Here is a 12,365-nt window from a genome sequence, read left to right as displayed (position 1 = left end):
TTTCGAGTTTCGCCGACTCTTATAATGACCTCTTTAGTTCGATATATATATATATATATATGTAATATTTGCCACTGGATTTTAAGCAAATAAAAATCAACCAACAAGAATATAAACTGTTAAACTTGTATAAGCGAAATATAGAAACTGGTATAATTGATTAATTACGTGATTGTTTGATTAACGTCCAGTGGCAAATATTATGTGCATGTGCAGGACAACTGCAGTAATTGATAATCTTACTGTAGCGTTATTGTCGTTCTGCGTGGAACAATAAAGATGTTTTTTGGATGAAAAATATATATCACTGTAGGTTTTGTAAAGATTTTGGAATGAAACCACCGTATTCGAGCATTCTGATTGCCACTTAAAGTTTTGAAGGACTATGGTATTTCCCATCTACTGTATAACTTTGCAAAAAGAAAAATTAATATAAGAACATGTATGATGCATATGTCCGTGTTCATACTGTTTTATCAATATAAATCAAAAGGAAAATAAGAAATTCTAAAACATTGCTTGTGGAGCTAAAACCTTAGTTTTAGTACAACTACTTACTTTACTGGAAATTTACAGACAAAATGTGTCAATTAAGTCATGCCAGAACTGAAGTACTGACTTCAAGACACATGGTACTCTACTGACTGATAGTTCATCAGCAGAGATACATTGTTGTAGGAAAACATGTAAGATACTGCATTTTGTGTGCACAACACTTTTACTGCAATAAGTATCGTAAGGTTTGCTGTCAAAACTTTTGAAATCCAAATATTTTAAACTTTCAAGACCATGCATAAAAACCAAAAGAGCCAAAATGCAATTTGACCTACAGTGTATGGTCGTTTTGTTCAAGAAAGTTGCCATAAGTGATATATATCATCAACGTGAACGAGTGTTTCTTGCAGCAAAACCGTTCGGTGACCTTTTGGTGGGATTTTAAAGGTTAACAGTGTCATGTTATAGCACATGTTTATTTGTAATATTTTTAGTTTGCATACAGGTCGGGTAACATTTTGATCCAAGGGAGTGCGATGAGGGTAAGACTTCATTCAGAAACGTAACAAATAAAAAGAAAAAATACCATCTGAAATTATACAAACTATGGCCTGTTCCAAATTTCATAACTTCTCACTGTTTTGCCAATCGTTAAAAACTTCAAAAGGAGGCTGTAAATCAAAATTTTGTGTCTTTTCTCTTTTGAAGGGTGTCAGAACTTAAAACTTTCTGTGTTTAGTATAGCACGACTGCCGCTTTAACCTTTGACATCAGCTTTGAAATAAGCCTTTGTTCAAACACGGATAAGTGTGAACATTCAAACAGTTGCCATAATTCAATCATGCCTTTACTCAAATGGTTCAAATTACAATCATGCTTTTATCCTAATCTTTGATGTCGGTTTAAAATCTATATTTTGAATTATTGTGTTTTGGAGAAATAAGTCTAATATTTGTTAGCAATTATAATTTTAACTTTTTAAGCTTAAATAGTTAAGGCTGTAAAAGATTGATCCAAACGGAAGAAAATACGAAACAAACAGATAGCAAAATAAATTTTAAAAAGTATTTCTGCTATTTGAATGTTACCCTAGCCCGTAATAAAAATGTTAGTTATTTGTTGGGGAGGCTTGGATTTCTTTCTCTAAAATAAAGAAATTTGATCTTAATGTGTTCTATTTTATGGGTACTTTCCGGAGACCTTCAGGAAAAGGTTTCGGATTTAGTATATTTGTTCATTGAAAGTAGACGTTACGGGTCAAAACAATAATGTTCTATAAATATAAATGACAGTGAAGTACTGTGAAGAATCTCAATAAAAATACACACAACATTTAAAAAAATAGTTAATGTTGCAGTAAATTAACATAGTTACATTGATGGTGGGTCTTCGGTGGCAGAATGGTCTAAGTAGTCGAACTACTGTATGACTAGCCCGTCAACACTGGGTTGTTGGTTCGAATCCCGCACGGGGTAGCTGCACTCGACTCCAATTTTAATTGACTAGGATTGTCCATTTTCCTACAGAAGATCGGTGGTTCTGTCCGAACACTCCAGCTTCCTCCACCAATAAAAACTGACCGCCACGATATAGCATAATAGTGTTGAAAGTGGCGTTAAACACCAATAAAACAATCAATACATTGACAGTACTTTTAAAATGACATTTTTAGTTTCATGGAGGACGGCAAACACAAGAAATAAAGATTACGGTATTCTTCTTCATTTTTTGTAGACAGTCAGTGACTGCATCGATCGTTACGTAAATGTCATATAACTTACCATTAGCGTCAGTATTGGTCTATACGCATGCACCAAATTCGGTTTGTTTGACATATATCTTATCAACTTGAACAGTTGTCTGACATGTTGTTGTTCCCTTTTTGTGTCAGTTTATAAATCAGTCGAGTATATGTTACTTAATTTCCTATAACCATAAATATAGACTGTTTCAAACGCAATATTGACCAACTTTACCAAATTACACAGATACTTGATAAAACCACAGACTAGTTCATTCAGATGCCCATTTTTCATATGGTCTACTTTGACCTATAATGGTTTACTTTTACAGATTGTGACTTGGATAGAGAGTTGTCTCATTGGCACTCATACCGCATACCTAGGGGCATTATGTTTTTCGGTCTGTGCGTCCGTTCGTCCGTTTGTCCGTCTGTCCCGCTTCAGGTGAAAGTTTTTGGTCAAGGTAGTTTTTGATGAAGTTGAAGTCCAATCAACTTGAAACTTAGTACACACATTCCCTGTGATATGATCTTTCTAGTTGTAATGCCAAATTAGAGTTTAGACTCCAATTTCACGGTCCACTGAACATATAAAATGATAGTATGAGTGGGGCACCCGTGTACTATGGACACATTCTTGTTTTGTCTCTTTTTGGCATATACATGTAGCTCGTCAAGCATTTATACATTCCTGGCATTCAAATGTTTGGATTTAAGCAGCTTAATGGGCATGGACTCATTTTGTAAATACACACAATAAATGATTGAATATTACAATGGAAATATGTAGCGTAACCAAAGCTGACCATTGAAATCTTCAAATATATGCGAGGCTATTTTAGAAAGTTGCAGACGCGTTCAAACGCCACCAATCAATCAAATATATATAGTTTGCTTTAATTTACGCTAAAACTTGATTTTATTGTCTATCCAGCTTTAATCATGCATCCTTACTTTTACAGATAAATGTCGTTGTTTCTTAAACATCGATTCAAAACAAACAGTCAGTTTGAAAAAAAAAACGCAAATTGATTGATTTCTTAATGAAGTTCGTTTACAGCTGATAGAACTCCTGAACAATACCAAATTGACTGCAAGCAAATTTTCTTAACAGTACTGAATTTACCGAATTATATTGGTATGAAAAATACTGAAAGCTAGCTTACAAGCCAAGTATCTTTAATGAAATTTAATCATGTTGATCTGAAAACGGCTAACTACTGTGGACAAAACCTTTCAAGCAGGCATTATGTACACACAATCCAGGATTGAAAAATTACACAGGAAACTTTTATTATTACACATCTGGTTATTGAAACCTTCAAATATATATTAGGCTATTTTGGAAATTTGTGGTAACGTTAAAACGCCACCAATCAATCATATAATTAGAATTATCATCCAATCAGCCAACTATTGTACAAATAACAGGTATATTAATAGGTGTTTGCTTTAATTTATTTGTAATTGTACAATTAAAGTCTTCAACTTGAGCATTAGTGAACATAACAGTTCCTTTTGGGGATTGTGTGCGGTTCAGCGTTTTACCAGATTCAGATTCAATATTTTACAAAGGTCTCACCACTTATAGTACATATAATACAATCATTATAATGTATACATTGTATAAAACAACATGTCGATTTCTGGAAAAACCGAAGACAACGATTGGAATTGAATAAACTGAACATAAAATGTCAGGGTTAAATTGTAGGATGAAAACCATGTCTATAAATCATATTCGCTAGAAAACATGAGAAAAGCTCGGCGAGCCTCACTATTTATCTATGCAGTTTATAAAGCTCATACAATTTTTTTTTATATTGCGCATATTGCATATGGCCTTTATACCATCAAACCTGATTTTAATCGACGATCCAGCAGCTTTTTTAACATGCATCCTTACTTTTACAGATAAATGCCGTTATTTCTTATAAGAGTTACGTCGGTTCAAACTACATTAGTTTGAAAAAAAACACAAATTGATTTGTTTCTTAATGAACTTCGTATAAAGCTGATAGAAACTTTCACTCCCAAATTAAAACTCAAATTTATAGTTTCTGTCAGGAATCTACGATTGGATGATAATGAAAAGGAATTAATTTTAATCTTATGGAAAATTTCTAGATTACCATTGAAATAAGAAATTAAATTAGTTGACAAAATTGAGATCGTGGAATGTTTTCTGTCTATGGGTTTTCCCACTTGAGATAGTAAACAAACGTTTGAATGACAGTTTAATCACAAAAAGTATATTAACGTGTTTGTTACGACATTTTCCATGAAATAAATGATATTCACACTCTAAACAAGAGTGGTTGTGACAGACATACTCCATCGAATAACACGTGGTTATACAGGGCTACATGGAACACCATAATATATATATAATTCGTCTCAAATTTAGCCCAACAATGTTAGATCTGTAAATTTGCTAACGAAAATTTTTGTTCTTCCCTCAGCGGGATTCGAACCTTTGCTTTTGGGACATCGACAGATTGGTAGAATTGGAAAGGAATTGCAATTAAATATTCAATGAATTATTTGCACCAGTGATGATGATCTTTTAAGTAAACAAGTTGATAAATTCTATCAAGCAAGTTCCAGAGACTACTTCTGCATGAGGTCTTTGTAAAGTTTATACTGTAAGAGTATCACATAGAATTTGTAAAAACAGCTGCTCAGCTATACAGATTTTTAATCTCTTCGTAGGACTGTTATATGGAACTATATATCTATAATTATGGCCACCATCTTGAATTCCAAACAGTATCCTATTAACCTAGAGATTCTGTAAAATGGATTATCTGTATTTATTTGCCAATTGCAGATATTGCGTAAAAATTACATTTTAATGTAGGTATTTCACCAAAAATAATCATTGACCAAGACAACGCTACTATATAGTGACCATTTTAATTCCAAATAGAACAATATTTGCAAAGATTTTTAAAAACGGCGTCTCTGTATTATAATATTTTATTTATAATAAAATCATGTCATTGATAAAGAGCAATTTACGTTACCAATTAAGAATGCCCTGAAAGGACATTGGCCTACCAACGTTGTTTTCAGAAACGGTATCGATGACCTTGTGGTATCATGCTGGCTTCGAGTGCTGGAGATAATTGATTCCATCCCCAGCCGGTTCAAACCAATGACTTGAAATTGGTACTTCTCCGCTAATCAGGTGGCATATAGGTGTAAAGACTGGTCTACTTGGATTAAGAATGTGTCTGAGAAGAGCGACAAATCTTCAAGCGGACTGTAACCTTGTGAACTACTAACACGGTAAAAATCCGCCTTAACGCATCGGTCTTGTACAAAGAAGTGTTCTTATCTCATTAACATGTTATTATCCCGACATATATGTAATGTTTGCCACTGGACGTTAAACACCATCAGTCATCGTCACCATCTTGTTAAGAACCGATGAATAGTTAACGTCGTCATTAAGTTCAAGATTTCCCAAATGTAAAAGTCCTTTATTTATATTCAGTTGGAGTCCGATGTGGCATGTCATTACAATGCATAAATTAGATAAGTGAAAGTTTAGATAAACAAAACTGAAGATACGGCCTTTTGTGCAGTTTTATGTCATAAATAAGTTTTTCAAGTATCTTTTGTGTTGCTCATCAGTTTTGTTTGCACAATGAAATTGAAAACACAGGTGTCCTTTTAAAATCGCTTTAATTTGAATCTCGGAAATTTCGTTTTAGTACAAATAGCTAATAAACGTACATAAAAGTTAAAGATTTTTGACCACAGCGGCTGGAAAAGAACTTTGAGTGTTTCTGTAATGATTATACCATCGGAGTCAGATGTGAAAAGTACATTTAAATTAGTTGATCACAACTGTAAAAATCCAATTTATAACGTTTAATCTATGACCAATGTCAAAGGGGTATGGCAATAAAGTTCTTTTATTTTTCTCTATTTCCTTCAGTCTTACAAAAGAATAAAATGGACTGAACGTACTTAATATCTTACCTTTTAACTTACATGGGTGGCATGTGTGATTTAATTGTGAAACCCCCTTTATAAATTATGAATGATTCAAGAATTTTGTACTTTTTGAGAATTCAACCCTGATATTTATTGGTTAATGGTTATTTGTATTGCATGCAGATCATCCCATCCTTTTATTTACTGCAGAACATAAAACAATAAAAAAATTTACGCCTATTTAGTGTTGATTGATTAATCGTCACAATGCATGCTCACAAAGGCTCACAAAGACAAGCAAGAAAAATCCTTAAAGACCACAAAAATGCAAATATAGTACAAAGAAACTTTTTTTGTGAATGATGCATATCCACAAAGTGCACCGCCATGACACCATTTCATATACCTGTCACAAATTACCTGATTGTATCAGATCTTTACTAGACTTAATTACGTCACGCATGAATTACATATTATATCTTTCAATACACAGATTGTGCTCCAGTCAAAAAAGCAATAGCCCGTACCTAACAGACGGGACTTACCTGTACCTACAGGTGTAAGATCAAAGAAAAGATAAAATAATCACGAATTTAAAATCCGTGAAACCTAGCGTAATAAAATGCGGATTTAAAACTTTTATATTATTAAATGTTGATATTTAACGATTGATTTCATTAACATATATTTAAACACTATAACAGATGTGAGAAAACTTGTCGAGTTTTGTATTTACCTTCTCTTGAGTGGTTTATTTTAACGCAGGAAGATCAAATTTGTTATCAAGTTGAAACAATATTAATGCAGGTTAATACAATGTATACACAAACACAAATATGCCATAATTTTTTTTTGAAGAACTTCGTTTACGCAGTCCATTAGAAACTTTACGTTATGTTAAGGTTGTATACCTATAGATATAAGACGATGTGGTATGAGTGCCAATGAGACAACTCTCCACCCAAGTCACAATTTGTAAAAGTAAACCATTATAGGTCAAAGTACGGCCTTCAACACGGAGCCTTGGCTCACACCGAAAACCAATCTATGTCCGTTAATACCGAAAGTCCAGCATAAAAAAAAACAACAACAAAATTAGAAAAAAATTAAAACAAAAAACAAAAAACACTCGAGTGAAAACTGAAACAATAGTATGAATCTCATACAAAGCGACCCACATGTTCGTTAATAAGTTATTAATCTCCTGCTTTTCGTACATCACCCGTCATGTCAATAAACAGTCATATCCAGTAACAAGGGGCAGACTCAAAAACATGATAACGGGACTGCATAAGTAACCGTACAGTGGCACATACTTCATGCATATTCTGTATTTTACCAAGATTATCGAAATCTGTAGAAGTGGATTTCTAACATTCTTATATACTCGCATTTATATACTCACATATACATGAAAATTAACGGGAATACATGCTAACTTATAAGAAGATATTATTCTGACTCTGAGCCTGTCAGTCTTTGCTCTTACGTCTAAATGTTGCTTGTTTGGCGGATATGCAGCTACTTCCAATTATAGCCTTTAATTTGGCTCAGTCGGGGATACCACTCAAGAGGAGCCTACTACTATGTCGAGACAACCGAGTCGGTTAGAATTAAGACACAATGTGTAATGTGAGATGGCCGATAAAGTGAATACTCCAGATCTTTTGCAGCATGTTATAATACTGTTTAGAGATTTAAGATTTTATAAAAACCAACCAATTTATGAAAGAAGTTGTATTTTTTCTTTTTTTTTCGATGGCGTTGTCAGTTTATTTTCGACTTATGAGTTTGAATGTCCCTTTGGTATCTTTTGCCTCTCTTTATGAAAAATGGGTATATAGTGACGATTTTAGTCGTTCCTTCTCATAACCGTATCGGATCTATAGTTGTTTTTGAGAAAATTTTATAACCGTTTAAGTTCCAACATAATTGAGACAGGTTTTAAATTAAAATTTTTATCCCCGAAATAAGAGCGTGTTTCGGTATATCATAGCAGCTGAAATTCATTAACGCTGAGGCTGAGACAGACGGTTACCACTCGAGATTGGGAAGATGACAGTAAGAAAAATGACATCAGTGAATTTGTCATAGTTCATTTTTTTGAATCGTCCACCAATGTCAATTTCTGGAAGAATACCATAACGCCCCTACACAGTAGAAAATGAAATTATCCGAGCTAGGGTTTAATTCGGTAAACGCTAAATAGATTAACATTTTATTTTGTTAAAATATCAATGTTTTTTAACAAAATGTCCTGTGTTATCAATCTAAAATCTTTGCAGGTATTATTTTGTCAAGTGTCTCTTAACGTTACATCAAGGACATCAATTTATTCATTTCAATCTTTACTTGACATGTTTTGCTACCTGTAGATTTGAAGATCAAAGACGACAGGTATGGATAAACACGTTTATTTATATTTATTTAGTTTAATGGATTCGAGGTATTTTACACAACTTAAGAAATTTTGAGAAATACTTGTTGCTGTCGATTTCTATCAGTCACTGTGTGCTAAAGGTCAATGTTTCAAGTAAGTTGTTGCATTTTAGATTTTAGATTTTAAAACGTATAATTCATATGGTGTTTTATCTATATACAAAATCTGTTTTATTAAAAGGTGTCGGGATATCTCAAATCTTTCTTGCATTTCATTACCTTTTTCTTACTTAACCTGCCTGAAGAAAAAGAATTGTTTGTTTGAGCGCAATCAACGTACTCTTCAGACCAGGACTCCCCGACGAGGGGACACATAATTGACGTTATAGCTCCAAAAAGTAGTAACCCTTATAACTCAAAGAGGGTGTGAGAGTCTGAGCAGGATCGACCTACACTTACAACTATATCTCTAGAAGAGGGTATGCTTGTCGTAGCGGGATCGACCTACGCTCACAACTTTATCTTTTGAAGAGGGTATGTTTGTCTGAGCAGGATCGATCTACGCTTACAACTATCTCTTTTGTAGAGGGTATGTTTGTCTCAGCGGGATCGATCTATGCTTACAACTATGTCTCTTGAAGACGGTATGTTTGTCTCAGCGGGATCCACATACGCTTACAATTATGTCACTTGAAGACGGTATGTTTGTCTTGAGCATAATCGACCTACGTTGACAACTATGTCTCTTGAAGACGGCATGTTTGTCTGAGCAGGATCGACCTATGCTTACAACTATGTTTCTTAAAGACGGTGTTTGTCTGAGCGGGATTGACTTATGCTTACAACTATGTCTCTTGAAGACGGTATGTTTGTCTGAGTGGGGTCGGCCTACTCTTACAACTATGTCTCTTGAAGACGGTATCTTTGTCTGAGCGGGGTCGGCCTACTCTTACAACTGTGTTTCTTAAAGACGGTATGATTGTATGACAGAATCGAATGACGCATTCAAGTCCAATGTTATGGACCACTTTATTATTTGAATAGGATATGTTTGTCTGAGTGGAAGCGACCAAATAAATGCAAAAAACTAAGTTGAATTATGGTCATCAATGTGCATGAAATAATCTGTTTGTTACTAGTTGTTTTTGATCAATGAACATCCCTGGTGTTCCTCAATGCTCTTCAACTTCGTACTTCATTCGGCCTTTATTTTATCTGAGCGTTACTGATGAGTCTTTTGTAGACGAAACGCACGTCTGGCGTACAAAATTATAAGCCTGGTATCATTGATGATCTTTTTTTATCATAAGTTGATTTCTATATTGTTCTGTTGAAACGTTCAGTAAATTAAACCCTTATTAAATGTTATGTGTTTTTATATTGCCACCAGAATCTCCAAATACGCTTCTCATATCTAGTATTTAAGTATATCGTCAACCCGTCTTTGACTTGATATCCATTTATTGCTTACGCGAGTGTTTTTTCGCGCGTCTGTATATAGAGTTTGCTTTCTTGGAAAAGCCGGAATTGTGGATTTTTAGTTTGCTGCGCGCTTTAAATAAAAAAAAATTTCTATTTTTTACTGCAAGTTTCAAAATGTTTCTTTTGTATACACAATATAACATTCCATCCATCTTTGGCTAATTATACATTCCGCACAGCCAAACTAGTCCAGACGGGAGAAGTTTACAGTAAAACTCCCTTAAATATGAGCCACTCAATGTCAATCATTTATAGTCTGCTTCATTTCTAGTTATTTGAAGGAACGGGTCAGCCCAACAGAAAGAGTGTGAATGGATAATTGTATATGTACCATTGTTCTAATGATTTATTAGGAGTAAACAGTATTTAGAAGTGTCCGTTTTAGAATGGTCTTAAAATATGTATATCCGGTTGTGGTTGTCCTTTCAAATCACTCTAATTAGACATTAAAAAATTAACAAAAGTTAAAAAGGCTGATCTTAGCAACAACCTTGTAAACAGGGTTTCAATTACCACATATGACTTTATAAAATACTGAAATTATACTTTATATATACTCAATATCCTCCGCGAGTTCAGGAGCTGCCAACGCATCTGTCTCTCTTCCAATCGTCTTTTCTAGTACATTAGGACTGATTTGATATTAGAGACCTTTTAATACTTATTCACATCTTATGAATTAAGTAATTATAACTAAAAACAACGTCTATCTTACTATTGTTTTAACAAAAGAAGACTTTTTGCTTTTCACTCTTTCTTTCATTTGTTTTCTTTTTGCGCTCAAAATTTCCTAGATATAAGAAGATATTGTATGAGTGCCAATGAGACAACTCTCTATCCAAGTCACAATATGTGAAAGTAAACCATTATAGGTCAAAGTACGGCATTGGCTCACACCGAACAGCAAGCTATAAAGGGCCCCAAAAATGAAAGGTGTAAAACAATTCAAACAGGAAAACAAACGATCTAATCTATATACAAAAACGAGAAACGAAAAACACTTATGAACCACATCAACAAACGACAACCACTGAACATCAGGTTTCTGACTTAGGACAGGTGCAAACAAATGCAGCGGGTTTAAACGTTTTAATTGGCGCAGTTCTTCACCCTACCTGAAACAATAGTGCAACATCACAACATAGAAAGACACACTATAAAATATCAATTGAAATGGCTTAACTCAATCAAAAGACATATTAACAAAAACAAGTGAACATACACTGAACAAATAAATTTGATCTATGACACAATGTAAATACAAAATTAATTAAACAAGGGGGTTAGATGTTTATCATAATCAAAAAGAAAACCATAACCTTGGACAAAATGCCGCCAAATAAAATTACGTCCACAGGTAAATAAAAATAATTTTGTTGTAAGGTATACATGGAGTACAGAAATAATTTTGTTGTTCCTAGTGCGAGAACAAAAGTGAAAATTTATCGTCATACTAAACACTTATCAAAGGTGGTATATATTAAAAATAGTGAGACTAGATATAACACTGAATAAGTAAACATTAAATAACAAAAATACATTACAAATTGTATCAACAGGTCAAATTAACACGAAAGAACGATTTGAGAGTACTCGCAGTTACTGAAAGCTAGTTAAAGCCAAAATCAATTAATAATAATATCTATATTTCTTTGACTCTGTATAAAGCATGGTCATTGTCATGTAAGAGGAAGAGGGTCTGGATGGGGGGTGGGGGGGGGGGGGGGGGGGGGGGTGGGGTCCTCCGGTTCTGTATTCTTTAATTTTTTAGGCCATTTTTTCTATTCTTTATATTTTTGAAATATTATTCAGTTTATTCTTTATTTTGGCACCTCATTGTTTTCTATTCTTAATTTTTTCCGTCCATTTTTCACTATTCTTTATATTTTTTGCCCATTATTCGCTATTCTGTAAACCCCTTTCTCACCCTCATGTAACAGATGAAGGTAGGACACGTGTTTTACCTCCCTAAAAGAAAAAAATATATATACCATGTTACTGTTTTGACATTAACTTCAAGCAATCAATAACCAATTAATCGTTTAGTGTACCAAATAAAATAGTTCCTAATCTTTCGGTTTATTTATCAATGAATTATAGTACATAATGTGAAGTATGGTCGCAGACACTGGAGGATTAATCTGTCGTGGTTACTCTTTTTCAGATCCGGTGTCGTTGTTATTTAAGAAATTTCGTTTTTTTTTACTATGAACTTATAGTTATTGAAGAATAAGGCTACATGTGTAGTTAATCGAAATAAAACAAATCTGTTAAATCATAATTCATCCTTTGAACAGATTTTAGCAAGAATTTTGCTTATATG

The 12,365-nt window shown here is 33.6% G+C and overlaps 1 protein-coding gene across 2 annotated transcripts in view; it reads left to right on the top strand.

Moving 5' to 3' along the window:
• The first annotated feature begins 8,556 nt into the window (after positions 1-8,556).
• LOC127721937 (uncharacterized) overlaps positions 8,557-12,365 on the top strand; it is a 57,521-nt gene continuing 53,712 nt past the window's right edge. The window contains exon 1 of one of the 2 annotated variants that reach the window (XM_052228783.1): positions 8,557-8,578. The gene's annotated coding sequence lies outside the window, so the exon portion shown is untranslated. The other variant, XM_052228780.1, reaches the window with a different exon arrangement.

The sequence above is a fragment of the Mytilus californianus genome, unplaced genomic scaffold (genome assembly GCF_021869535.1).
Source record: "Mytilus californianus isolate M0D057914Y unplaced genomic scaffold, xbMytCali1.0.p SCAF_12, whole genome shotgun sequence".
Lineage (NCBI taxonomy): Eukaryota > Metazoa > Mollusca > Bivalvia > Mytilida > Mytilidae > Mytilus > Mytilus californianus.
The sequence above is the reverse complement of the archived record's forward strand: the minus strand, read 5'-3'. Positions and strand labels throughout refer to the sequence as shown.